This window comes from Acanthopagrus latus, chromosome 11 (genome assembly GCF_904848185.1).
Source record: "Acanthopagrus latus isolate v.2019 chromosome 11, fAcaLat1.1, whole genome shotgun sequence".
NCBI classification, from domain to species: Eukaryota; Metazoa; Chordata; class Actinopteri; order Spariformes; family Sparidae; genus Acanthopagrus; species Acanthopagrus latus.
The window spans coordinates 2,862,116-2,888,767 of record NC_051049.1 but is presented as its reverse complement, the minus strand read 5'-3'; the positions used below and the strand labels follow the sequence as shown (position 1 = coordinate 2,888,767).

Here is a 26,652-nt window from a genome sequence, read left to right as displayed (position 1 = left end):
TTTCCTTTTTTTGGAGTTTTAACAATTGAGGTCTGTGAACTGGTTGTGATGAAGAGAATCTGGAGTTATTATGAGACATAAAGTGTGGAAGTAGATGGAAAATAAAAAAAAATAAAAAATCACTGGGGTCTGTGAGCTGCTCCTGATGAATAAAAAGCTAATGAAATCTGCTGCCGTGTGATAAAAGCTCCCTACAATGCTTCTGAAATATAAAAAAAACTCTGCGATGAAATAAAGGTATAAATATATATAAGCTACAGAAACTGAGAACTGCATGTTGCTTCGAAGGTAAAGTGAGTTCAATAAACAGAAGTCTCTGTGCTTTGCAGGCACAAAAACTGAAGTGCTCTTAAAAACGCTCCGACACGAGAACATCCTCCAGTCTCCACGCTGGTTGTGGGTCTGAGATTTGACATCTTGGAAGTGTTTCCGAGGAATAAAAGCAGATGATTCAGCTGTGTTGAAACTCCTGCACGTTCTGTCTAAGATATTAAAGCCGAGGTCTGTGTGCGTCTGATGTATACAACACGAAGTCTCTAAGTCGGTTATTAAAGTGCAAAAAGTGTGGTGAGGCAGGCTGGTGTCTAAAGAGTAATGTCTTTATGCTGCGTCTGAGATGTGAAATGTAAGATCTCTAAAGAAGCGGAGTCTGTAAGATGAAGAAGAACACTGTATCTGAGGTTGCTGTAAAAAAGTTGCAAGGATCAATCTCAAGCAAGAAGTCAAAGGTTTTGAAAGCTGTTTTTTTATATAAAAACTACGATCTACAAACTGCTCTGGAAGTACACCTGACCTGTAAGCTGCTTTAAAAAGGAAGAAAAACCTGAGGTCTGTAAACAGCTTATAAGAAGAGGGGTCCATAAACTGGTTCAGGAGAAGAGAAACAGTCCGTGTTAAAAGCTTCTAATCGTGTGTCTACAACACCTGCGTAGCTGAAGCGGCACGCTAAGCAAAACCCTCGGCATCCGTCCTCTGCTGGTGACGGCGCGGGATGCCTCCAGGCGACGGTGCAGAGTGAAGGTCAACAGCATTTTAGCGGCTTTCATAGCCCATAAAACAATCGCTGTAGTTATGCACGTAAAACAGAAGAAAATAGACGTGACAAGCTCGAGCATGCGTGGCGTGAGTGAAACGCCACTACTAAGTCTGAGGTCTTTAATTTAGTTTCCGAGGTAGAAAAACTTGTAGGCAGCTGTGAGGTGTGAAAACCATTAGCTGTACCCGGGTTACACAAACCTGAAGCAGCTGTTTTGAAGTACATCACCGCAGGTCTGTAATTTGCTTTTGAGGGGGAGATAACCCAGGTCACAATCCTTTGATGATGCACTCATGTTGGATTTCAACGTTCCAACGTACACACACACACACACACACACAGTGCCAAGTGTGTGTGTGTTTGTGTGTGGCCTCAGTCCATTTACCTTAACTGATCTGCTACAGTGATTTTCGAGGTGAGCGAAGTCACCGCGGCTTGTCAGCATATGCTTTACGGAGATGCACTTAGAATGAGTTGGGGGAAGAGGTAAAAGCAAATGACCACGCGCCATAAAAAACACACATAAACACACACGCACACACTCAGACACCATTCTCCAGGCGTTTCCCTGTTCCATTTACAGTAACACTCCAGAAAAAAAAAAAAAAAAAAAAAAAAACACTAAATATTATTTTAATAAACAATAAAATGGGCTCCTTGCTTTCCACTTAAGCTGTTAACCGGGTGACTCCAGCGGCGGTGCGGGGGGAGCCGTTCCTCACTCTAATCCGCATGTAGCTGCGGCAAGGAATTCCAATACTCCATAAATTCAGGGCTTATCTCCAGACAGTGACTAGTAAATGGTAAGCAATGCTATCAATCATGGCGCTCCCTGCTGTGTGATTCATAGTAATGTGTTTCCATTTAAAACTCCCCCGGGGTGGAGGAGAGAGAAGAGAGGAGGAGAGGAGAACAGCAAGTCTCTGGGCATCAAATTCCCCACAACAATCAATACGTGGAGCTCAAACAGGCCGTGCCTCAGCCTGCCGAGGGACAATAAATGTATTAAGGTTAGGAGAAATGCATTAAAGGGAAATGTGTTTAGGTGAAAGGAGAATAATCAGGAATGAGGCATCAAAGCAAAGGCTGGGAGCATATGGAGACACAGCTGCCTGTAAGAAAAGGCCTGAGTGGAGCAGCTTTGTAACACAGCGCTGCTAATGCTACGTTTTTCAAAGGCAGAGGTCTTTTGTGGGCACAAGAGGAAGAAAGATAGATACGTAAGCCCTTTTTTTAACAGAGATCTGGCATTTCTACCATAAGGCAGGCACGTCATTGCACCACCTTTGCTGCTTTTATACACCAGACTAAAGGACGCCGGCACAATGCTGCCCTCGGTGTGTGATTTTAGACAGCAGGCTGGCTCTCCAGAAGCAGAAGGGGCTTGGCATTTAAACAGGGTCCAAATCTAAAACCCGCCGAGCTCTGGCCTGTACTGGAGAAGTCGACAGATATGGCATGACGACATCGGTCATTAATAATCAATGAGACCAAAAACACATACATGGTACCGACATACACACCAGTAGGCTTTGACTTTTGGTATTTCCGTCGGTGTAACGAGGAAAATGGGCGATCTTGTCATCATGAGAGGGATCAATACATCGTGATGTTTATTGCAACATCTGCAAATTGTGCTTCTGACTCACAGCTCCACTCCTACGACAGCAGGTCACTCTCAGTTTAGAGAGACTGTTCCTCCTGACAGGTAACAGTCAGGTGCCGGTGTGGGCGGGGCACTGAGCCTAGTTATTGAATTTTAAAATCAATTCAGTGCTGTTCTCTTTGTTATTTTTTCATTTTGACATCAGCCGAGGGGTCTGATGAGGTTTAAGTTGATTAAACCAATTACGTATCCTAGACCTTTAAATTTACATTTACATTTGATCCATAGCATAGACTTTACTATAATCTCTGAGATGTACAGATACAGGCTGTATGAAAGGAGGCAGTGGATAACCTGTGAGCTCCCCAAAGTCTGTGTAATGTCTGAGTCAGCCACTTAGTCCAAAAGCACCACAGACATGAAGTGCGCCAGTACGATATAGAGATATGGGACAGAATCATTTGCATGCATGCTTAAGATGAGAAAAGATCGGGACACAACTGAAATAAAAAATGAAAATCTAATCAGTGTGTAGCGATTTTAACAGAGCGTAGACTCATTGTACGCCAGGCTACTTGAGGCCAATGTCACACACACATGTACTACAAATGACGTGTCAAGGAAATGTAACGACACTGATCTCCTCCTCCTGCACAGCTGTCACAGTCTTTAAAGCTGAGTGGGCCCCAGCACCACATCCTCCATCCACACGAGTGTCCTCACCGTGTCTGTGAGCAGCATCATGCAAACAGACATTATCAATCAGAGCACCACTCTGAGATGTGTATGAAGAGTTCATCAATCAGAGGCTGCAGGGTTTGAATTGCTGCAGCTCGGGTGAGAGACAAACTGATGAGCATGAACTCTCCTGGTAACCACGCCGTCAAAACTACACACTGATGTGTATTATATCCTCCGTGTGTTAGCCCGCCTGCTTCCCTCTGCTATGTACACGGTCCTGCTAGGGCAGCTAAACAACGCAAGACACGTGTCTTATATCTAGCTCTCACTGTCTGCGTACACCTACAGGCTTCTCGACCTACATGATTTGAAATTAACGGGTCCTCTGAAGACCACATGTCAATCACTTCATTCAGAAGGCTTTAAATATAGCTTTCTGAAATAGTGCCTAAACGGAGATTTAAAAAACCGTAGCGGCTCATGATCTGCCCTACATTGGAGGCATTCCCTCCCTGATACCGCTATATAAAATTCATTAATCCTTGTTTGCCTACACACAAACACATGTGCCAGATATAGTACACACACAGTATTATATGACTGTGGGGCATATAGGCATAATTTCATACCTGTGTCAATATAGGATTTAGTGAGAGCAATTATTTATCACCCACAGCAGACCATAAAGGTAACTCAACAGTATTCTCTCTGTGCGCACCAATGATTCACCAGTAAATCATTTGTACCATACATCTGTTTGTGTTAAAGCAGGTGATAAATCATGGACCGAATCTGCATTTTCCATACAAAGGCATTTGTCTTCTACCTTCTATCAAACATGAATTGTATGTATATAAGAAGAGAGCTGACATTGGAGAGCTTATTCATAATTCACAATAAACACTGTATAATATTTTAGTAGGAAGCCTTCATGTTTTCCTCTCTTATTTTGCTATTTTTTGTTTGCCGTATGTGCCAACTGAACTGGTTTCTCTTGACAACTTCAGGATAATGTCCATTCCCACAGCACTAGTTCTGTCAGTACAACAGCACAGAGGGGGGGCGAGACTCACTGCGGCCACGAGTATCTTCTCCATCAGCAGAGGTTTCATTCGCTTCCATTTTGGTGTTTTTGGATCATTATAAAGCTGCCGCCAATGAAACGCAACACTTCCAGGGTCGTGATTTTCCACATTAACATGTCTTCATGCAGCTCCAGTGGCGTAATCCTTTCTCTTCTGGTGGCTGTCTTTTAATTTGAAACATGCGGGACGTGTTGAGCTGACAATAAATAAAGGCCTTACGCACCGGTGATTTGACAAATAAACAGCAAGGATACGCTCAATACTCGCCTGTGAAAATGTTCGATGAACTATTAACACAGGCAGTGACAGAAATGCAATTACAAAATTTGTGATAGCATGTTCTGATTTGAACACTGAAATGAAACTGCAGCACAGGAGGTGGTAGAAGACCAGTGCCAGCTTGCAGACCTCCAAAAATGTCCCAGTAATCTTTCGGGTCGCACTGCAGCACTGACCGGCACGCTGACGGGCCAACAAAGGTCGCGCTCACTGCGTTCATCTCAGCCAACTGTGACAGGGCTCCACTGCGATCCATTATGATGTATTAATAAGTGAAACAGCAAAGTTACAACCACACCAATCGAGGCAGCGGTGGACAAGTAAATCCCATGTTCTGTGAGGCTGAATGACGGCTTTTGATCACATTAGTCTGGTAGATCTGGAGACAGCTCAGAGGGATATTACATCTTTAGTTCCTCGCCGGTAAATCCCACATGTACAGCAGTCTGTCTGTGCACGGATCAGTCGAGGTCATTCATTCCAAGTAACCTTTATCAAATTGTCATATAATACAGGGTTATCAACAGGTCTGCCATTCTCACTGCCGCTTTTTCACCTTGTAATGTGCACACGTAATAATAACATAAATATATATAAAAAACAAACGAACATTGAAGTGCCGAGATGGGTCTGAAGAGAAATGAAATGAAATGTAAGACAAATGTGTTTGTTTACTGTATAGACCTTTACCATAACAGAGCAGCGCAGTCAGAGGAAGGCTTCTTTCCCATTTGCGATGGGATTTATTTCATTTGCTTGTTTTCTTTATTGAGAGCAGGCATCTGTTGACAGATTGAAAAACAGAGCTCTAATGAATCAGCTGGTTGTCAGCGTTCGGATCCCTGTTGAATGCAGCACAAGCAGCACAAGCACAAAAGCCCACGGTTAAGTGTTTGCAGCAGTCATTCATGCCGACTTGTGTGTCTGAACATGCAAGCGTAAAGACGAGGAATCATGCAAATCGCTCTCTCTCAAATACATTTACAAACACGTACCCTAATAAATAAATGCACACACACCAGCAGAGCGGCAATCCAGGTGGGAATCACTTCACTGTTACTCGATTGACATTCAAGTAGGCTGAAACAAGTGTCAGAACCACAGAAAAGGCAAAGTGAAAGTAATGCATCGTGACGTGACAAAAACAGCCGAGATCTGAGGCGCTATTCTCACACCGAGACTCTGTGGCATATTCCCATTAAAACACAACAAAGACCTAACAAACATGTCACCAACCGAACACGGCCTAAATGGAAATAGGTCTGCTTACATTTTACTTTTATTCTTCGATAATCGCTCGCAGACATGAGGGAAATGGAGTTTGAATGATGCTTGGTGAGCACAAAGGACCTTTTCCTTGAGCAAATGATCCATTTAGACTTTGCCCTCACTCTGTGCTTCCATCGAGTCAACACGGTCACAAAACTCATAAATATATTTTACCAAAGCCCATTAGTGATCTATTTCAAAGAACCCCTTTGAATTAAACTTTTCAAATAGTCTCCCCACTCTTTCATAAGCCTACAATATGAATGATGAAAAACCCAATATTCTGTCCAAGAAAATAAATATATTCTTTGTCATGGCACAATCAGCCCTGCTGTCTCCTCACACTTCAATTTGGATGGTCTGGAGGAGGTGCTGAGAGGCCATGTAGAGAGAGATGGAAAGGATAAATGGATGGCTACTGTCATTCTAAAGGCAGATTTCTCATTATGGCAGAGTTAAATCAAACCAAGATGACAATTTAAGGCTGATTAGGGCAACACATTAGAGCAGAGCTGAGATTATGAAAGGGAGACCCATCGTAAAAATGTAAGAGTTGATAGAGTAGCTGCTATTTCACATCAGGATAAATACAACCACTTCATGGTAATGGCTTTTGAAGTGCTGTCCCCTAAAACTAAATTATTTGAGCCGGTCTTCTATATAGAAAAATGTCTTTATCAATCATCGTCCTTGAGATTGTTTGCAGTCAAGAGGATGCATGTACCCAATCTCCCTTTATGTGACGAAAGGCCTCCAACTGTTTGGCAATGATTCACATCTAGCGATCAATACTCCATTATTAAGGTGTATACCATGCATGCCATTGTATAGTATAGGTCCTATTGCCTTGCATCTATCTTGCAAAATGTCTGTAAACATTGGTGGTGGATGTAGAAGTATGTGCATCGTCTCTTTATCATGAAGCAATGTGATGAATTCTGCACATTGCACCTTTTCAAGGCGTCATGCTGAAGAGAATTAGTGCTGCAGTACATTTCCTAACCATGTATTGAGACAGGTAAGCACCCCAATCGGCAGCTGCACTAGTGGAATAAATTCACAGTTCTCCTGGGTTTGATATCAAATTGTTTAACTGAAATCCCCCTGAACAAGGTTAAGAATGAGTTCAGACCCTTTAGGACCCCATGTTGGTGCACAGTGGAATGGCTCACTACAATATTAGTGTTTAGGATGACTGTGTGTTGATTCACGTGGTCCACCATCTGCCTGCTCAGAGCTAGACATCAGTGCAGGACCACGTCCCCAAGATGAAGCTCTGAAAGCAGATACTTGCACCTTTACATGATGCGCAGGGGAAGTAGCAGTAGAGTGACCAGATATCTTGAAAAAATTGGATTTCAAATGAAAGGTTCCTGTCCAAATTCCCAAATTCTGTCCCAACTGTCCAGCTGGAGTCTGGATTAGTTTTCGCCTTGGAAAAACATTGAATACTGATCATTACATAACACATTTTCCACGTCACCCTGCAGCCAGATCTCGAGTGGCAACAGCAGATTTTATCCTTTTTTTACAGCTCTTGTTTTTCTGTACAGTAATGCCACCAGTTAATACACAGCTGCTGCAAGGGCAGCTACTGTATATGACTGCTGTATTTAACCTGAATTAAAAAAAAAGAATTATGAAGGGACATTAAACCATGCACTGCTGACTATCATTGAGTTTTTGTTTTTGTTTGTCCTAATGTCAGACAGCCGACTTCATGAATGTTCATTGCCATCATGACCACTTGATCACATCCAACTCCAACTCCCTTGTCTGAAATTTCAGGCCTTCTCATCTGGTCATCCTCCCTAACATACCTTTTCCCATAAGCTAACATTATGAAGGAACAGTGGACACATGTTTGGGGCATCATGACCTCCACAAAAGACCTATTTTCCCGTATTTGATCCATCAGTCTGATGTCTAGAAGGACTGCATGTTTAAATCATTCAAAACCCTTTCAGGTTAGCAGAGGGCTAAACCAGAAGTTAGCTGTCTCAGCCAGCAGAAGACGCTCCTGCACATGCTCTATGGGTTGACAACATGGGAGCTATGGGGAACAGCTAGAGTTTTTGGCTTCATGCGCCACTGAGCAGCTTTCATTAGAAGGACGGGGCTCTGCTGTGGACGCTGCACCCAGCTCTTGTTATACACCCATTTGCAGCACACAGTATCATCTGTGATCTGTAACAATTGTGTTAATTGAATGAGTAGAGGCGAAGGCACCGACCTACATAAAAACACTAAAGATCTACTTTCATTTATGTTTTGCTAATCCGGTAAGGTTTCATTCTTCCGCGGACGTGTGATCACACAGAAGACACTGATCTCACTGGGCTGTGCAAGACTGGGGCTCATGCAGAGAGGTACTGGGACAATGGATGGGGGGAGGGAATAGTTAGGCATCACAGCATTACAATGAAAGTAAGAAAATGGCTGGAAAATATTAAGTTGGGATTAATGGGGGAACGAGGGACAGTTGTGGTTAATTTAGGAACAGGTGTGCAGGGAGGAGCAGAATCAGTGACTGGTAAAGGGTGGGGAACTCTGCAGGCATCTGGTGGAGAGATGGTGAATGACAAGGTCTGGAGAGGTGAATAATAAGTGATGGGGTTGGAGAAAAGGGAGTCTGATGGGGGAGGTGACATCATTAACTGAGACTAATGTAATAATAATATGCTCCACACTTTGTATCTAAAATTTGAAATGCATGTTACAGCATGCGCTGCCCCATAACATCACCCAGCAACCTCTTCCACTTCACTGTGTTTGTGTGTGTCAGATAGCTCCAAGGTAGCAGCATCGACAGGCTAGTGAAAGTACCGATGGCTATCGGTAGGGCTCAGGCAGGGACAAAACATCCTTGATGCTTCTGCAATAATAATCCGCACTCCTTTTCTATCAAAGAATGCCCAACTGATAACAACACTTCTGTGGGGTGAGAGCAGCCCCCTCCCACTTTCGATTTTTTTCTCTGGAGGACTTTTAAAAGTGTTGTTAAATGGGAAGTTCCAGCCAGCAAACATTATTTTTAGACGACGTTCCAACCAACCTCTTCCTCCCCCCTCTCTCAATTTAGACATGCTCCATAGGATTTGCTGCTCCACAGAGAAAGGTAAGCTTGGCTAAATGTGGGTTTAAAGGGGGTCAGGTAACTGAAAAGCTGAACAGCTGCCTCAGGTGAACATTTTCAGACTAAGTCAAAAAAGAAGGGAAGAAAAGCCTGAAGAGAATTGGGAGCTCATATCTGAAGCAAAACCCTTCACTGAACCTTGAGATATTTAAGAAGTGTTTGGGGTTTAAAAATGCCCAACTGGTGTTAATCTGTTTAATCTCCTTCTAAACAGCGCTGCTATCTCTACCTCTAACAGTGATCATGTCCCTGCTCGCTGTCCAGACCCCTGAGAGGTAAAGGCTTGTCCCACATTATGCCTCTCACCAGCCAATCCTCTTAATGCCTAATAATCTCCTTTATTCCAACTAAGTATCCACAGTTAGCATCATGGCACCTTGCAGCCCCCTCAGCTGCAGTCTGAAGGGCTTAACTGACCGTGACTTTGATCCCAGAGGCTGATGTGCAGCCACAAGTTTTGTTCTATGAGAATTCTCGATTTAGTTTATTAAATCTCCCCACCTTGTAAATGACCACTGTAAACACCCAAATGAAGACTACATAACGTGTAAAACAAAAGTCATATAAAAGTCGATATTCATCAAAACTCTTGTAAGGAACACACTTAGTACAATAAGTGATAAACTGAAAAAAGCAAGAGAAAAAACTAAAAGAAAACTGTCCATTTGAATATTTTTGACTGCTTTTGATCTCTCTGCTCCATAAACGATGTTCTTCGAGACCACAGGTTTCCAATATGCCACAGCCGGATGGCTGGAGCTGGATCAAAGTCTGTGATGGAGGCAGAGGACAGCTGAAGTCAGTCAGCAGGTATGACAAGGTCTGACTCTTAAGACTGGCCCACCAGTCACGTTTGACCAGCTACATGGCACTGAATCCCTGCTCACCAACAGATGTTGAAGCAGGGATCCAAAGGATGAGGTCAGCCACATGGTGTATCTCTGGGCAGTCTTGGCAAAGCTGGAGCTTGGACTCAGGCCAGGAGGCGTTTTGTAGAACACTGAGGTTCTGGTGCAGCCTCAACTTTAGAACGATGCAGCGGTCAGAACCTGACAACCCGCACTACACCCTGAGTTACAGCTGCCCTGCTGTCACAATTTTATTTTAGGTGTGGTACATTTGAACCAGCTTTGTTAAAATGTACTTCCTTGACACAGTCCTTTCAGTTCTGATGACACACCAATTAGTCCCAAGCATCATTTCCAAGAACAATTTACTGGCTAACTGAGCCATTGGGGTAAATCTCCACTTTGGTGCCAGCCGTGGTTGCTAAGAGACTTGTGATTTGTGAAGCATCTTTGATTACCATGCTGATCACGCAACATACTGCAAATCAGGCATAGCTATAAGGCAAAACCATTATGATTAATGCCACTTCTACTATATCTTCAGACTGTAAATCTTCACATATCAAACTGCCCTCCTATTCCTCTCTTCTTCCTATCCTACTTCCCATCTCTAATTATTACAATTTCTCTCTTTCCATAGCTGAACTCCCTCTCTTCTTCAGGGATTATGAAGTGCTGCAGTTTCAGCTTAAACTCTAACATCTTTGTGGTTCTAAGGCACCAATATTAATATTTTTTTAGTGCAGCAAAGTGAGGTAAGGTGAAGAATTCTGGACAGTAAGATGTTTACTTTCTCCACAAGTGGCCATGATCACCAGATGTGACACAATGGAATCCCTTCACACCTTCATGATGAGCCTGGAATGGAATGGACCTGTGAGCGCGATGTGATCTCGGCTCACTGAACTGGATTGCCAAGTCAAGTCGCCCCCTTTTGACAGAGGTTTAGGTGTTACCGTCTCTGCTGTTGGTAATGTTAGCTTTGTGTGCTGTTGAGCAGGGCCAAATAATCGCAATATATATTTCTACATAATATTCTCTTTAAAATTGAACATGCAAGGGTGGTTAGACATGTTAAATAAATGAGGCACAGTTCAGCCTTTTCACCAGACTTACTAATGTCATGTGTTCCACTGCAACACGCACATTGATTTGGCATTGCAGCCGGTGTTCTCACACTAATATGCCAGTATTGCTTCATGGGCCACTTCAAGTAATTCCATCAACCTTGTTGAAATCACTTTTTCTGAAAACAGAAGGTGACTGCAAAGGGTGACATCTCATCATCAATACTAATTACCACCCAATGAGAAGGTAATTGGTGGAAATGGATGTGGAACAGCTGATTTACATATTCATAATAAATGCTACACTACATAACACAGCTGTGAACCAATAAAGAACTGAGCAAACACTACGGCTAGGGTTGTTCTAAACCCACGAGGACTACACTATACAGGGTCTACTACTCTTACGCACTGTTTCTTCACAATAGGGATCCCATCATTATGCTGCCATCATCACAAAGGCAGGTACTATATTCTTTTTTTTTTTTTTTTGGGGGGGGGGAATGTTGCTTTCTTGTTAGATATGTTTTGGGGTTGAAATTTTTGGAGCTGTGTGCAAGCTTTATTATTTCTTTTCTTATACTTTTGTTTGTACATTGTTAGTTTTTATTCCTCCACAGAGAGAATTTATATTTTTTAATGTCAATACTGGCAATGAAAAGGTTGACTGGCACCTCAGCCACCTTGGCACGTCATTCTGTTCATAAATTCTGTTGTCTTTTTGAACCAATAAAATCATCAGACAAATACAGGACTACATTTGTACACAGTGTTTTGGGAGCTCTCTTAAAGTGCAGCTCTTGTTGTCCAATTTTGGTTTTTGATTTTCTTTTCTGTCACCATATTTATCTTTGTCTTACAAACCTGCCTTGTCTTTAGAGTGACTCTCAGCCCCTCTAATGTGACTGTACTGTTAACTAAGCCCCTTGCACTTATGGTTTAATTCCACCAAGACCACATCTGCGCAGCAGCGCCAAACAGTGAGGCGCATGGGGGAATGGTCTGACACTCCCATCTGACTCAAGCCTAATGGGGCGGCAGGGTCATGCTGTTTAATGGCAGTTAGCTAGCTGAGTGACAGCACTGCACCAGGCCAGGGGCTCAGCTGTCATGGGTCGCAGGTGTGCTGCTGAGTTATGTGTCATTGTAGGATGCGATAAGGTCGAGAAGAGACTGGGTAGGAGAGGGAGAAATTGGTAGAAAAGATAGGGAGATAGAGAGCAGAGAGTAGCGAGAGGACATAGTACCGGGACATCCCTGCAAGCATGTCCCTGACCAGAAGGTTCAACACTAACTGAGGAACTAACAGGCACAAAACAGTCACAAGATGATATGCTATATCTGCCAAAAAACAACCAAAACCAGCAGTAAACAATCCAATTTGATCTAATTCTGACATGTACAAGTACAATTCATGGAGAACGTAGCAAAAGAGACAAAGGACTCTGAGAAAGGGACTCTGGCAGCCTGCTCATCCCACCTGCATGACTCGCTCGTGTGCAATTTAAGTGGGAAATGTCAGCGGCAATTATAATGCAAAGCTAACCTTTTGAGAGGGAGATTACTGCGTTGATATGTTGTATCTTGTCATACATGGTGACAAAGAATGCTTTGGACAATTCTCAGAAATTCTCGTGAGGGAAATGGCTCCGTCTGTTCAACCCAGACAATGTTTGACAATACAAACATAGAAAGGCTCTTAAAGGGGGAGTGAAGCCTCGCACTTTTTATGTTTCAAATAAAGTCCTAAAACTCATGCCTTTTTGCTTAGAAGGTGACTGTACAATATATTGGTCATTACTATATGTGACAATATGCACTGAATTGTACTTGATACAAGAATATTAATGCCTCCAAATTGATTCTCCACAGACGCTCTATGTGTAATTTCAATTTTTGCTATCTCTCAAAAAAGCACCTTTTCTTTCCTGCATTGCATTGACTAGAGAGGCAAAGACGGAGTTATTCCAGGTATATTAGGGCTTTGAAGATATGTTTGCATAGACAATATTAGGTAACTGGCGGTTGTCGTTCTTCCAAGGCTTAAATGAGCATGAAACTCATGAAAGAAGTCGACTATGACACCCAAGAAGCAGCGCAGAAAAAAAATCCAATCACTGAGCGGAAATTATTTCCAGAACCCGCAGCTCTGACTCCACAATTCTAGGGGTTGAACAGATGCATGTTCTTATCTGATAATGTGAATAAGCAGAGTAAAACTGAGAACAGGTCTTTTATATCAAATCCATGTTGCAGGTTTGAGGTTGTTCTGGATTTTTAATCAAAGTTAATCAATTTACCCAGTAAACCCGGAACATGCCCCAGTTAAGTACTAAACAAAGGACCTCCGAGAAACATCAAAGGATGGTTGCGACAGCGCTGCTATACTCCCCCTGGACCTCTTTAGTCATTTTAATATTCATAAAATTGAAGAAAGACACCTGAGCGAAGCAGGTTTTACAACAGCATTTCCTAAATTAGGAAGATAGATATTTTGCTGCAATGGAGAAGACTTATATAAAAGGTGCTGAGCAGTGAAAAGCCCCTTGTCCAGCTCTGAAAGGATCTGTATTAAAGACGACTTTACAAAATGCCTCCTCCTTTTCAACAATTCAAATCCAACAACAACAAAACACTTGCAGCAAACCCGAAATAAGGTAAAGTCCACCATTTGGGCTAAAACATTCTGATATGTCGAGATGTGTAACGTTGGTTCAGATTTCATTTCACATGCTGATATTTTTGTAGGTGATGTTAAACCACTGTGAGTAGGATGCAGCAGTTGCCCTTTTACGTTTCTTTATGAATTACAACATATAATCGTGAGTTTCTCCGTTGTAACATTAGTCTCTGCCTCTGCCATTGTTCAATAACTTCCTCGGGAGACAAATGAGATGACATCATTCCCTGCGAGTCATAACTCTAAGTCAATTCCTGGGTTCCACATAAACAAACGTAAAACCCATCAAATACACAGTAAAAGAATAGGAATCATCACCTCCTTACTGTGAAAATCCATATTAACATTTTGATGCCAGTCTGGCAGATTGTTGAAATACAGTCAGCTCTGGAAGTGTTGGATGGACAGACAAACCAACACCATCCTCAGGTGTCCGTACAGAAGAAGAGCAGTGACATCTGGATTAATATCTGTTTCCTTTATCATGCAAAAATAAAGTTTGTAATCAGGCTGTATTGTTTAAAACTACACAGTGGACATATTTATATTGTTTTGAGTGATACACATTATGTATTCATTGCCTGCTTCTCAGAATACTTCAACACCAGTGCCAACAGCCTTCATACGTGTCAGAGTTGTTGTTACAGACTACACTGTAGCAACTATACATTTGATAAATCTGCTGATTGCAGAGATTGGAGCTGTTACTTCAGGCTGACACCAGAAACAATCTGTGTGCCCTTTTGTGTCAAAGAAGTGTTGTGCAACACAGTGAAACTGTTGCCTCAAGCGAGGAAAATATCATCTCGCATCTAGGTGCAAAAAAACACTATATGGCTCTGTAGTAAATCTGTCTCTGTGCAGAGCTATTAGGTCCTTCAGGTCCATTAATCAGGGGCCTCTGGGGGGTTTTAAAGGTCCAGGTTAAGTCTGATAGGTGACAGGGTTTGTGCTGTGGCTGCAACCAGACTGCGGGCAAGAACTCACGATAGCATTAAATCAGCCAAATAAGTTAGAATGCTTAAAGGGCACCTGGAAATCCATTTGTTACCTTTTTTATTCAGGTTTATAAGTTCTTCTGGGCAGTGATGTAACTTATTGCTTTCATAACAAGCTTTTTTTTTTTTTTTTCCATTTCCTCTATATGTAAGAGCTAAGCTGGTCTTTACAGGCAGTATTCTTGAAGCCTGGTTAACAACAGAGTAAACTTGAGGGGTGTTTGTGTTTGAATGTTTGAATATGCATATAAGAGGTCTAAATTGGGAGCTGCACACAGAGGGAAACTGACAGTTCAGGTATCGGGCTGAGAATGTTAAATAAGTGAGTGACTCATTCAAAATCACAATGAATCAAACAGACATTCACATTCAAATATGATTTGGTCATTAGAGTTAATTATGCCATTCTGTGTTTGAATGTTGTCATCTTAATTGGACCTCTCATGAAGCTCAGATAGCGGAGACATACAAACTCCACCTCCACTGAACTACAGCACCTCATTTATTGGAGGAAGGGCTCCGTCTGACATCCAACCACTGTGAACTGGGTTACCTTCGTAACTCGAACCTTCCATCAAGCACATTTATCAACTTCACTTCCCATGAGCCAACTCATGTATCTTTGTAGCTGCTTCAACTGGGACTTGAACCCTTGTCAACGAGTCCCAAGTAGCTTTCTTAACCCCTACACCTAACCAACCAGTCAGCTAGTTCACCCAACTGTTTCCTGAACTACCAGTCTGACCTTACATGATTCTTCTACATTAACCATCCATCCAGCTCATTCATCAACCTACCCAACTCCACTTTGCTTATCCACCATGTCATTTATCTCCAGTGGTGCTCCAACTGGAACCTAAAGCCTCAGTTGGCAAGCAGCATTGTTAACTTCTACTCAGTCTAGCTGCTGTGAACCGACTTGACAACCAGCATAAAATGTGGGTGATTAATGTTACTGCAGTATAATCATCAGTACTGCTTTAATTTGTGATGGGACCCCTTCAGCACCCCTCCCTGAAATCATAAAATGGCTCTCGACACATCGGGACACCGGCTCCATCAAAACATCAAAATGACCCCAAACTCCAATTCGCAGGACAGTTTATTGCAGGATAACGTCAGCCTATTGGATAAACTGTCATCAATTCCACCTCTTCAGGCATGGCCAAGAGTTCACAAAGAAGCTATATAGTGTTCTTTACCTTACTCTCCTGGATTACTATAGACATCCATCCAGCCCACTTCTGAACTTCACCTCCACTTAAGCTCCCACAGTCTCCACTGTGCTTCTCTCATCCAGCCCAGTTCTGTGACTGGGACTTGAACTCTGATCGCCAAGTTGAATAGCGATGTTCTTAACCTCTGCCTTATCCAACCACTGTGAACCAATTTGCAGTGATACACACTCATACCACTGCAGATATCACAGAAGTATTTATACTCTTGACTCTGCAGCACAGACCACCATCAATCTGTCAAGTAATCAGTTATGTACACAGCGGGTGTCTTTGAAGCACAGAGTGCAGAGTCAGGTCAGCGATAACATGCCCTCAGGGAGCAGACACATGAGATCATGCAGCACTTTGTAAAGCAAGCCTATAATTAGATCAATCCAGAGGCTCAATACAAATAACATTTTCTCTTTTTGAGCTAATTTACACGAGCATGCTGTCAGAGATTGATTTCTGTTCAACTGTCAGTTTGAAAACCTTTAAAATGTTTTAGCCTTTTATGTATTCTGTCCACAATATAGGTTGACGTACACTCTAAAGTCAGATAACAGGCCATGATTGCTTTTGTGTGTGTAGCGTAAGTGGTGCATTGGAGCAAGTAATGGGAGACAATGACTGGAGAAATGGATGACTCCTCAGAAGTCACCTTGAGTGAATAGAACTCATCATTCATATGCCGAACATGCGCACGCTGACACATGCACACACACACTCGCACAGACACAAACACAAACACACACGTCCGACCTCTCTCTCCACAGCCGGCCAAGGTCTTTGTCACATTAAGGACAGCGAGCATGTTGTACTGTGCTGGGTGATATTCATCAGCCGTGTCTTCTACCAAACCTGCCTCCATCATCACCACAGACGACACCTCTGACAGTGACGTCGTTTGTTAGCAGATTCAATTTCATTTTTATGTTATTTATATGTGTTCCTCACATTTTCAGGCCAATTTGTTTTAGCACTGAATAGGTCTGACCTGTAGCCTAAGACTTGTTAGATGTGTCCATATTGTGCATTCCTCTGTTGTCATGTGTTAGCTTTACTAATGGCATTGGTGTGCGATCTTCTTCATCATTTGTATTTTTTTGATTTATTGATATTGTTTCCTGCGTTGGTTTTGATGGCACATATAAGACACACTTTTGAGTTGAAGTTTAATCACACAGATGTAATTCTGTTGGCTATTTTCAGCACTGATTGTCTGATTATAGGGATTAAAGTTTGCTCATATGCGGTCTGATTAAAACCATGTCATGTCTGGCCTTGTGTCTCACCTATAGGTCAGCATCGAGCCCAACAGGGGCGGAAAAGTCACTTTTATAGAAATTCAATATTAGATGGTATTTTAAAGTTTATTATTTTCTGGAAAATGAGAAAAAAATATCGATGACCCTTGCCGTACTTGGAGGCGTATACACATTTTTTTATTCAATAAACGCTCTCTTAATTTTTATGATACCGCAATGGATGTGTAAAAAGTAGTATGCCGCCAGAGTGGAATGTTTCCATGGTCCCAGCCTCAGTGACTTCTCCAAAAACACAGCTTTCAATCTTTAGTCATTGATTTGGGTGAAACTGGATCATATTTTATATTCTGTGGAGAAGGTTTATGCTGATGACGTCGTTAAGAGGAGCTTCCAGTCCAGACAGAGTCAGTCTGGACAGATTAGGTGGACAGAATAGCTCCACAGTGCAAAGTGTAATGCACATTTAGCACTAATAGCTACAATAAAAACAAGTCAATGTCCATGACAAGTGTTGTAACAAGCTGCCTCCTGTTTTTACAGGAAATGTGTAACTATGCTGAAGCAAATAGCACCCCACTCGCTGTCATGGGAGCTTAACTGTTTTTTTATAAAGATAAAAACCTACTAAAAAAATTTTCCAACTATTTTTTTTTCATAGTCAACTAAGTAAGAACAATGAAGCTGAGCGAATGTGGCTTTACACTCACATGGACTTTTGACCAAGACAAAACTTAAAAATAACAAATCAACAAATTAAGACTGACGGTTAAAGCAGCACAGATGAGTCAGTTATTCAGCAAAATGTGCTACAACCAGCAGGACCCACAACAGCACTGCACTGGTACATCACACTGATCTATTTAAACAAAATACTCTGCTTGGAACAATAATATTTGTCTGATATGGTTTTCCAACGAAATAGTTTGATTACTACATTATAATGACCCTCATCAAAAACTCAAGAAGCTTTGCCATCAGTCCAAAACATTTATAAATCAGCGTGAATAATGACTAAAATGAATTGAAACAAAGTCAACAAAGTAACTTGAAAATACATGTTTGGCGAAGTATTCTCCACACAGGGCATATAATCAAAGACATAGGTTTGACTCACATGCTTGTACATGGTACAAAACTGTTGCTTTATGCAATATGAATTTGTGTATATAACCTGCCCAAGAAGCTTTGGGCTTGCATAATGAGGATCCGTCTATTCAAAGTGATATTTCATGTTTTATTTAATGTAAAATGGGACTTAGCATTGAAATATGATTGGGTTTATCAAGTTTTTGCTAATCTGTTTACCCACTTGTCTGCGCTGAGACATTTTAAAACCATCATCTGTGGCTCTGTAGGTCTGTCATCTTGTGTAGTCTGTTGATTTGGTTGCAAAACTCAACAGTTTCCTGGGGCTAATAAAATTGTAGTACATTCACAGAGCAGAACATTAAGCTATGAAGGCACTACATCATCTTAAAGCTTGTATTTCCTTTTCAACCAACTTGTGAATGTACAGCCAGCCATTTCCCTCTGACATCAGAACTCATGTTATAGTCTCCAGTTCCACCTACCTATGCATCTGCCACACATGTCTAACTAATCAACTAATCTGTTCCCTGTGGTTAATTTTGCACAAACTTATGTTGATTTCATAAGGACCCAAAAAAAAAAACTCCTGAACTATGCACGGAAAGGAGAGGGAGGGATGGTAATGTTAGTGCGCTACACATCACACCTACCCCGATATTGGATAATAATTGTAATTGTGATAAATGACACAAGTTCATTCAGTTTTACGTTTTAGAACCTATCTTGATATAAATGACCACCATGTTTCTGTTATATGAATAGTTCATTAGTCATAGTTATCTTTTAAACTCTTAGTTTACAGTTGACAAAAGCACAATGCCAGCATCTGGCCCTTAAAAGGTTTTTCCATTGTGTTCCCTCAAAAAAGGAACTTGTGTGGTTCCCATATGCCAAGTCATCAGGCAGACCTGTAATCATGGACGGCACCACTGCCAGCAGCAAGCTGGGGACAGCAGTCTGCTGTCAAACCAATACTGCTTCCGAGACAAGATTACTTTTAATTTTGTGATGTTTAAGAGGTTTGACCAATTAATACCGGCTGCTTCAAATTTGCCTTTTTATTTATTCACTAGAGGAGACCTGTCAGTGCTGGAACTAGGCATAGCTATACCTGTAGTTGAGTCTAAGATTACCATAGCATGTGGTCAGGTATGACACATGTCTCACTCTTTATTAAAATGGCCAGCTTTTTACAGGAAAAACACAGATCATACAACTCTACTTGGGAACTTACCAGACAATGTAATAAATAAAAATAACAAGATGCTTGAGATTGTTAAAAACACAACTAAATACCATGTCCACTTCAAAATCTACTCCAATGCACATGGTAACAAGTGGCCCTCTTTAAAATATGGTGGGAATATAAAAAAATAATAATGACAGCGTGCCTTTCGTTAAACAATGTCTCTGTTACTATGCACATTCCAAACCTACTTTTATGTGAAGTTTCTCTCTACTGAATTGGTCAATTTTAAAATAACATGGCATCCTAAACATTTCTTCCATCATACATTAATGTGCGAGGTGTTCAGTGTAACCACTGAAACCTGCTGCGTCAAATTGTCCCTGACAAACTGCCTTCACATGGGAAAAAGGTAAGACAGATAACAATCATGACACGAGACAGGACTCTTAGACCTCATGTCAAACCATCAAATATCTTTATAGCCACTGTACCCCTCTAACCTCTAACCCACCATGTTTTTCATGATTTGAGCTCTAATGGCTCAGATGACTGAAAAGCTAAAGGCCAGGGGTTCAAACCACATTCCCACTGAGCTCCATTAGAAAAGGTCGCGCTTTCCCAATTCTGCATCGTGTACTCATAACAATTAACTCCAGTGGGTTATGAATGTATGTGATTTCAATATAACCTCAGTGCCTCGCTCATCATGTTTTCAAATCCTGACCTTTGAACTAATAATCTGAACATTGACCGTAATCAATATAACCCTGGCCTCAACACCGTCTGAAGAACTTCCCTCTAGGCAGGGAATTAACCCTTCACTGCTCTGATAGAGCTATTCAACAAGCTCCAGTAGAAGACGTGGTTCGTGTGGGCAGCTCCCAGTTGCGCATGATTGTGAGTGTAACCTCTCTGAGACACGTCTCACTAGATGTTGACGTAATATCCATTGTATGTTTCTCTGATAGGTTAAAACCACTTATACTTTCACAGTTTGCAGCCATTAAGACAATAAAAATTAAAAGGCTCAATCCCATTTACAATTGTTACCCCTACACCTCAGTTTTCAGTTTCCCCTGCCATGCAGAGCAGAATTACAAGGGGTTGGGGTTGAAACCCTTGAGATCTTCAAACATCATCATGTAACATCAGTGGTGCAGCCGGACATTTCCAGTATGCATTCTTCAGCTGTGGTGATTTCTCTTGTGTTACTGTGGCAATCCTGGTGTTAACGCAATGCCCTTTTCCATTTATCTTCTTCACTGCTACCACACTGCTTCATTACCAGGTCACTAACATAAGCTTTGCTTTACACGCTAACATTAGCAACCCGAGTGCCAGTCTGTGCTGACATTACAGCAGCGTCACCACATGCAGCAGTTTCACTCATGGACTTTAGTTAAACTTTGGCCATCAAATGCCACCAAAAATGGCGAAATGCAGGCTGGACTGTCATGCACACATTTGCAATAACAATGTATCGTTAGCTTGCTAAATAGCCTTCAACACATCGAAAAACAAGTAGCAGTTGTTTTATGCTTTCTATAAAGAAAATGACCATAATACATAGAGTTTTCATAACTCTCGGTTGAAGTGTGACTCATTTGGAGGGCCATGTAGCCCTCTTATTTCACCCTACCCCTCTTTCACAACAAGAATCAGGACGCTTATAGATGTGAATGCACAAAACACAGCGTCACAGCTGAGTGGGAGGAGCAAGGGTTGCATCGGGATTCTCACACAACATCCAACCAAAAACATCCATCCAGTATTGAACTAATGTCTGAATAAGTTTCAACCAGCTGTTTAGTTTCGCTCCTTCAAAAATGCACTAGCAACCGACACTGCTGCCACTTCTATTCAACACAAGGCTTTACTTGCTATTCGTCCTCATCACCTAATGGACGACTGGATTCAGAGAACACAACAGGTGTCCGGCTCAGACACACACATACGCACACATGCCTGATGTAAGAAACCTGCTGGCTGCGGTCCACTGATTCCTCGGTGAGCGACATGCATCATTAACAGCTTTTAAACTGCAGAGGCGTCCTGCCTTCAGGATCTTATAACAGGCCGTCCGTCTCCCCCTCCTTGCAACATCCCACCCACTACACACAGTCTTTAAAGTGTTACTAAAGAGGCTTAACAACCCATTCCAAAAAGCCTGCATGGGGCATTTGTACTCCATTAAAGAAAAAAAAATGCTACAAGCTACAAATGGTAGCTCACTGAGTGCCCTTCTGGAGCAGACACCAGTTGATGTGCAGAGACGGTTAAGGGCAGCAGCAGGTGAGTAAAAGCGTTTTCTCTGCAGCACACTTGTTTTCCAATAATTGTTCAAAGAGGTGTGAGGATTGTTAGAAGTGGGTACAAACACAGTCTTGAAACAACTTCTTGAAAGCGTACACATATATGCATACATACTTTCAAGTCTCTAGACAAGTGTTCAGGATATGAATATGTCAGGACGGGATGACAAATCTGAAGTGGTTGCGGTGTGCAGGTCTTTACTTTGAAGCGACTGCATTAGCGGGCTGATGGAAGGTAATCCTTAATGAAAAAGACGTTTCTCGCGGTGACGCTCAACATCAAAAAAAGCGTTTGGTTGTTTTATCAGGGTCAACGTGCTGTGAGGTGATGGATCCTTGTAACAAACCATTAAAACACACAATTACACACGATAATCTAAAGACTGTCTTTCATCTGACAATAGAGCTTAAAGAAGTGCTAGTGTTTGATGTTGATGTGGTTCAGTGCCTTTAGCTGTAGCGTGCTGAGGGTGTGTTGTTAAGGGAGAGACTGAGAGCTGCACTAGGTATTGTGGGATATATATATATATATATATATATATATATATATATATATATATATATATATATATATATATATATATAGGCTTTTATATATAGTGATGGACTCAAAATTGTACCTCACTGCTGTGTTTCCAAACTGATGTGACAGTCAGTCAGTGTCAAGGAGCTGAAGTAAAATCCTTGTAACTGTAACTGCACTGGAATTCAGTCTATGAGATTAAACATGCCTTAAAGCGATTATGAAACTGTTTGGTACGTATAAACCGATGAAACAGCAAATACTGCGAGGCACAATCTAAAATGGCTTCACAAGCAATGGATTACGGACTAAAATGATGACTGTGATGAATGGAAATTAACAGACCTCCAGAATGTAAACACTGTGCACTGTATACAAATTTCAAATCCCATCATATTCGTCCGATGTATTTATTGGTGCAAAAAACGCGACTGGGTTTATTTTAACAGGATATTCTGGCGTTTTTTCTTCGTATTCCGCAAAGCTTTTTCGCATTTTGTGGAACGAAATGAAACCTTAAAGCTTTAATAACATTAATGCTCTCACAGTGATAATGACAGTAAACCGTATTGTTGACAACACGAATGACAAAGACTAGAAATTCTCCGACGTAGGACAAAAAACGTATAACAATAACAGCGAAAAAGCCATCATACAGCGTCGCGAAAGAAATGCCGAAATATCCAAAGATTTCAATCGCGAAACATGAAAAAAGCAAAGTGATATTTCCTTCGAAAAAGACAGAATGAAATAACCTCAGCAAACATACGAGATCAAAAAGGTGCAGTGTGTCTTTAATTCCCTGCCTTTGTGGCGGCGGCAGCAATAGCGAGGGCATCCCAGGCGAACCACAAAGCCAAGGGTTAAAAACGATACCATGCTGACTCTCCCTAAACGACATGCCACGCCATTTTACCAGCTCTTTATTTCCCTGTCATCGAATGGCAGCACCAACTTCCTGCCCGCTCACATGCCATTCAAGGACAAGGATGAGAGAAGCAGAGCAGGGGCGAAAAAAAAAGAAGGAGGAATCAGTGTTTCAACAACATTAAGGGAAGGTCATTGTCTGCGGGCTTACCCTGGGAGAGACGCAGAGGGCCTGAACCTGCCAGAACCTATCCACGGCGACCGGGAGCGGGACCTGCGAGAGACCAGAACAACAAAGACAGTTTGTGACAAAGCTGAGGCGCCGCAGTCCGAGAGGAGTGAAATCAAATGTGACATTTTTCATTTATTTGTAAATGCCTCCTTGGCGGCACACTCACTCGAAACGACAGTTGGGCTCTTACCAAGTTAAGGGGAGCTGATGGTAGAATAGAGGGATCCTGACAGAGGTTGTAATGAGATGCCGCATTAGGGCCGTTCTCTCATCCACTCTCCCCTCTCTCGCCCAGGAGCACGCCCTTCACTTCCAATTTACTACCCCAACCATTTGGAAACGGTTAACCCTGTGAAAAACTACACTAACCCTCTTTGGTGCTCCGATAAAACATTCTTTGTGGGTTTATTTTGTCAGAGATGCCTTTGATGCTACAAATGCCTTTTGTCAAAAGGATTTCGGAGCGTTTAGAGCCGCGGGACGCTTAGAAAATAATTCAAAATACCTGCCAAAAATTTGTAGCACGGGCAACGTCTGAGGCAGCAAGCACGGACTTACAGTGACGGAAAGCAGCTAGGTACATTTACTCAAGTAATGCACTTGAGTACGATCTTGAGGTACTTTTACTTTGCTCGAGTAACTCCATTCAGTGCTGTTTTGTACCTCCACGGGACATTATTGAGAGAAATACGGTAATTTTTACTTCCATAGATGCAAGTTGCTTTTCTGAGATTTTACATGAAATACTACTTCCAAAATAAAATGCAGCGTTCAAAATAAAACCAGTGATTCCCAACATTTTTGACTTGTCACACCTTAACAAATTGCTGCTTAGCTGGTGTATCAGAATTTGTACAACCAGAATTGTCGGAACGCATGTAAAATGTTGAAATGATGTTTGGGCTCGGGTCGATCTTGGTCACTTCAATTGACATATCGCTATCAAGTGCTGAAAATACAGTGTAAAAATACATAAATATAGTGTAATTGGTAAGTTTTCTAAGTGATATTATGTGATAACTGATAATAGAGTAAGTATTGGACCTGATGTTGGTCTTGGTGCTTTGTGTCCTGCTTAGTACTTGAGTTTGCTATTTACAAGCTGAGCACAGACTTTGTGTTACTTTCCAGACGACAATCATTACGTTAACATTAATCGACCATGACAGTGAATTGGGTTTAGACGTAAAAAAACAGGACACCTATTGAGTCCGGGTCAGGCTCAGTTACAGCTTTATCTGAACCACTAAGATAGCAACAGACAAATGTGGCCCGGGCAACATATGAGTAACCAATTTTACTTTTGGTTTTGATATTTTACATCATAAACACGTGCTTAAGCTGAAAGTAATTTTGGACTTTAACTGAAGCAGGGTTTAAAATGCAGGGAGTTTGCTCAAGTAAAGGATCTGAGAACTGAGTACCACTGCTGAAAATGTTAAAAACAGTACACAGCATGATGACGCTTTAACAAATGAGAAGTTACATTAGTCCTACCAGGAGGTCCTTAACATCTGACACACAGGAAATACAAAACCCATTATCATTTAAAATGATTGAACAACCATTAAAAGTAATGATTGAGTCATAACTTTTCCTCACAACTGGGTCAAGCTGGAAAGAGGTCTCAGTGGAAGAGCCAGTGAGGAAAATGAACTATTACCCTCTACAAGTGTGTGTGGTGCCCTCTAAACTGTCCTCACAGATTGAGAGAGTGTGCTATATAGTGGGCAGCATGTGAGCAATGAGTTATGTACTTCATTAAGCTCAAGTAATTTCCCTCCCAGATATCACGTCGCCTTCAATCCATCTTAGCAGCCGTGAGCTATATTTAGCTCTGCGGAGCACAAAGTCACAGCTCATCATAACAATGTAGGTAAAGGTGTTTGGCCGAGACCAAGTTGTACAAGGTGTCACTAACGTGGAAAGAAACATTCGGGCCTATATTAAGAACCAACGTGGATAACAATCTGTAGGTTTCCAGTGGCAACTAATTTATCATCCTGACTTCTTTAACTTATTCTTTAATAATTCCACAGCTGTAATTAGATTCATCACCGGCATGAATCCAGGTCTCCAAGTTGCTGTGATTAAATTTAAATTATATCAGACCTTCAGTAGGACAGTAAACCTTCATCTTGTTAAACCTGCACAGAGATTTTGTGTGTAGTTGTAATAGTGCACGATGTTGTTGCTCTTGTGAAACCACACTCAGTAGCGCAAATGTTATACTGTGTGTTCCAGGTTACAAGTTGTTTATAAGTAAAGATTCTGACAAATCATTTCAGTGTGTAACAATGGACCATATTTCAAGGCAAAACAACATGCTTGATAGCCTATTAGCTTCAATTATACAACTGACGTTATCATCCAACCACTTCCTAGCTAACTCGATACGGTAGAAACCTGCCAAGCACTAAAATGCAGACAGATCTCACAACTAGCTCGTTTACACAGTGTAGCACCAGCTAGCCAGCTAAACAACTCATGTTTTTGTCAGGCGTTGAAAAGACCAAAACAGAGCTACAACTGTAACCAAGTATTGAACTTACACTCCCACCAATTAGCCAGACACATGACTTCAAAAAATAGTCCATGTTGCTCTGAATCTGTAGGATGCAGGCATTTGTTTACTGTATCTGCAGTAACAGAGTCGATGGTGTGATGTCAGCTATTCAGTAAACACCCGACAGACGTTTTCACTTATGTTTCCTGACTGGACCTTTTCGCAGGACTGTGTGGTTATGCACAGTCCGTTCTTCATCAGTTTACTCCCCTGTAGCACCGTTTGAGGTGGGACACATTTGTCTTTTGTAATGGTGATTTGAGGTTGCTGACCTCCTGTTTATCCAACTCAGCTCGGCACAAACAGAAGTCTCAGTTAGCCGAGATAGCTGAAAAATCTGCTGTGAAGAGCCCTTAGCGATTCTACTTTTAACGTAATTTAATAAGAGCCACTTCATGTGGACATTTTGTGATACAAGCACAAATTATCATGATGGCATGCACTTTGTTGTAAGATTTGGTGCAGTTGATAGGTTGCTCTCATTATCAGTGGCAGGAGCTGCTTTGTGCCACAGTGTATTTTATAATGCTACCACTGGGGGGGGGACAGTCAGATGTTTTCCACTATACACAACATATATTGTAATTAATAAGTTTTAATTTGAATGACCCATTTTTAGTATCACATACCATCGGGATGGCCCCAAAAAGGTTTTCTTAAATCTAACGTTATATTAATTTTCATGATATTGATTTTATATCCAG

General features: G+C 41.6%; 1 protein-coding gene across 1 annotated transcript in view; it reads right to left on the bottom strand.

The window, feature by feature from the left end:
* Positions 1 to 26,652, bottom strand: part of LOC119028127 (inactive N-acetylated-alpha-linked acidic dipeptidase-like protein 2) — a 393,803-nt gene that overhangs the window by 364,492 nt on the left and 2,659 nt on the right. The window contains exon 2 of the mRNA XM_037113698.1: positions 23,362 to 23,424. The gene's annotated coding sequence lies outside the window, so the exon portion shown is untranslated. The remainder of the gene's footprint in view (positions 1 to 23,361; positions 23,425 to 26,652) is intronic.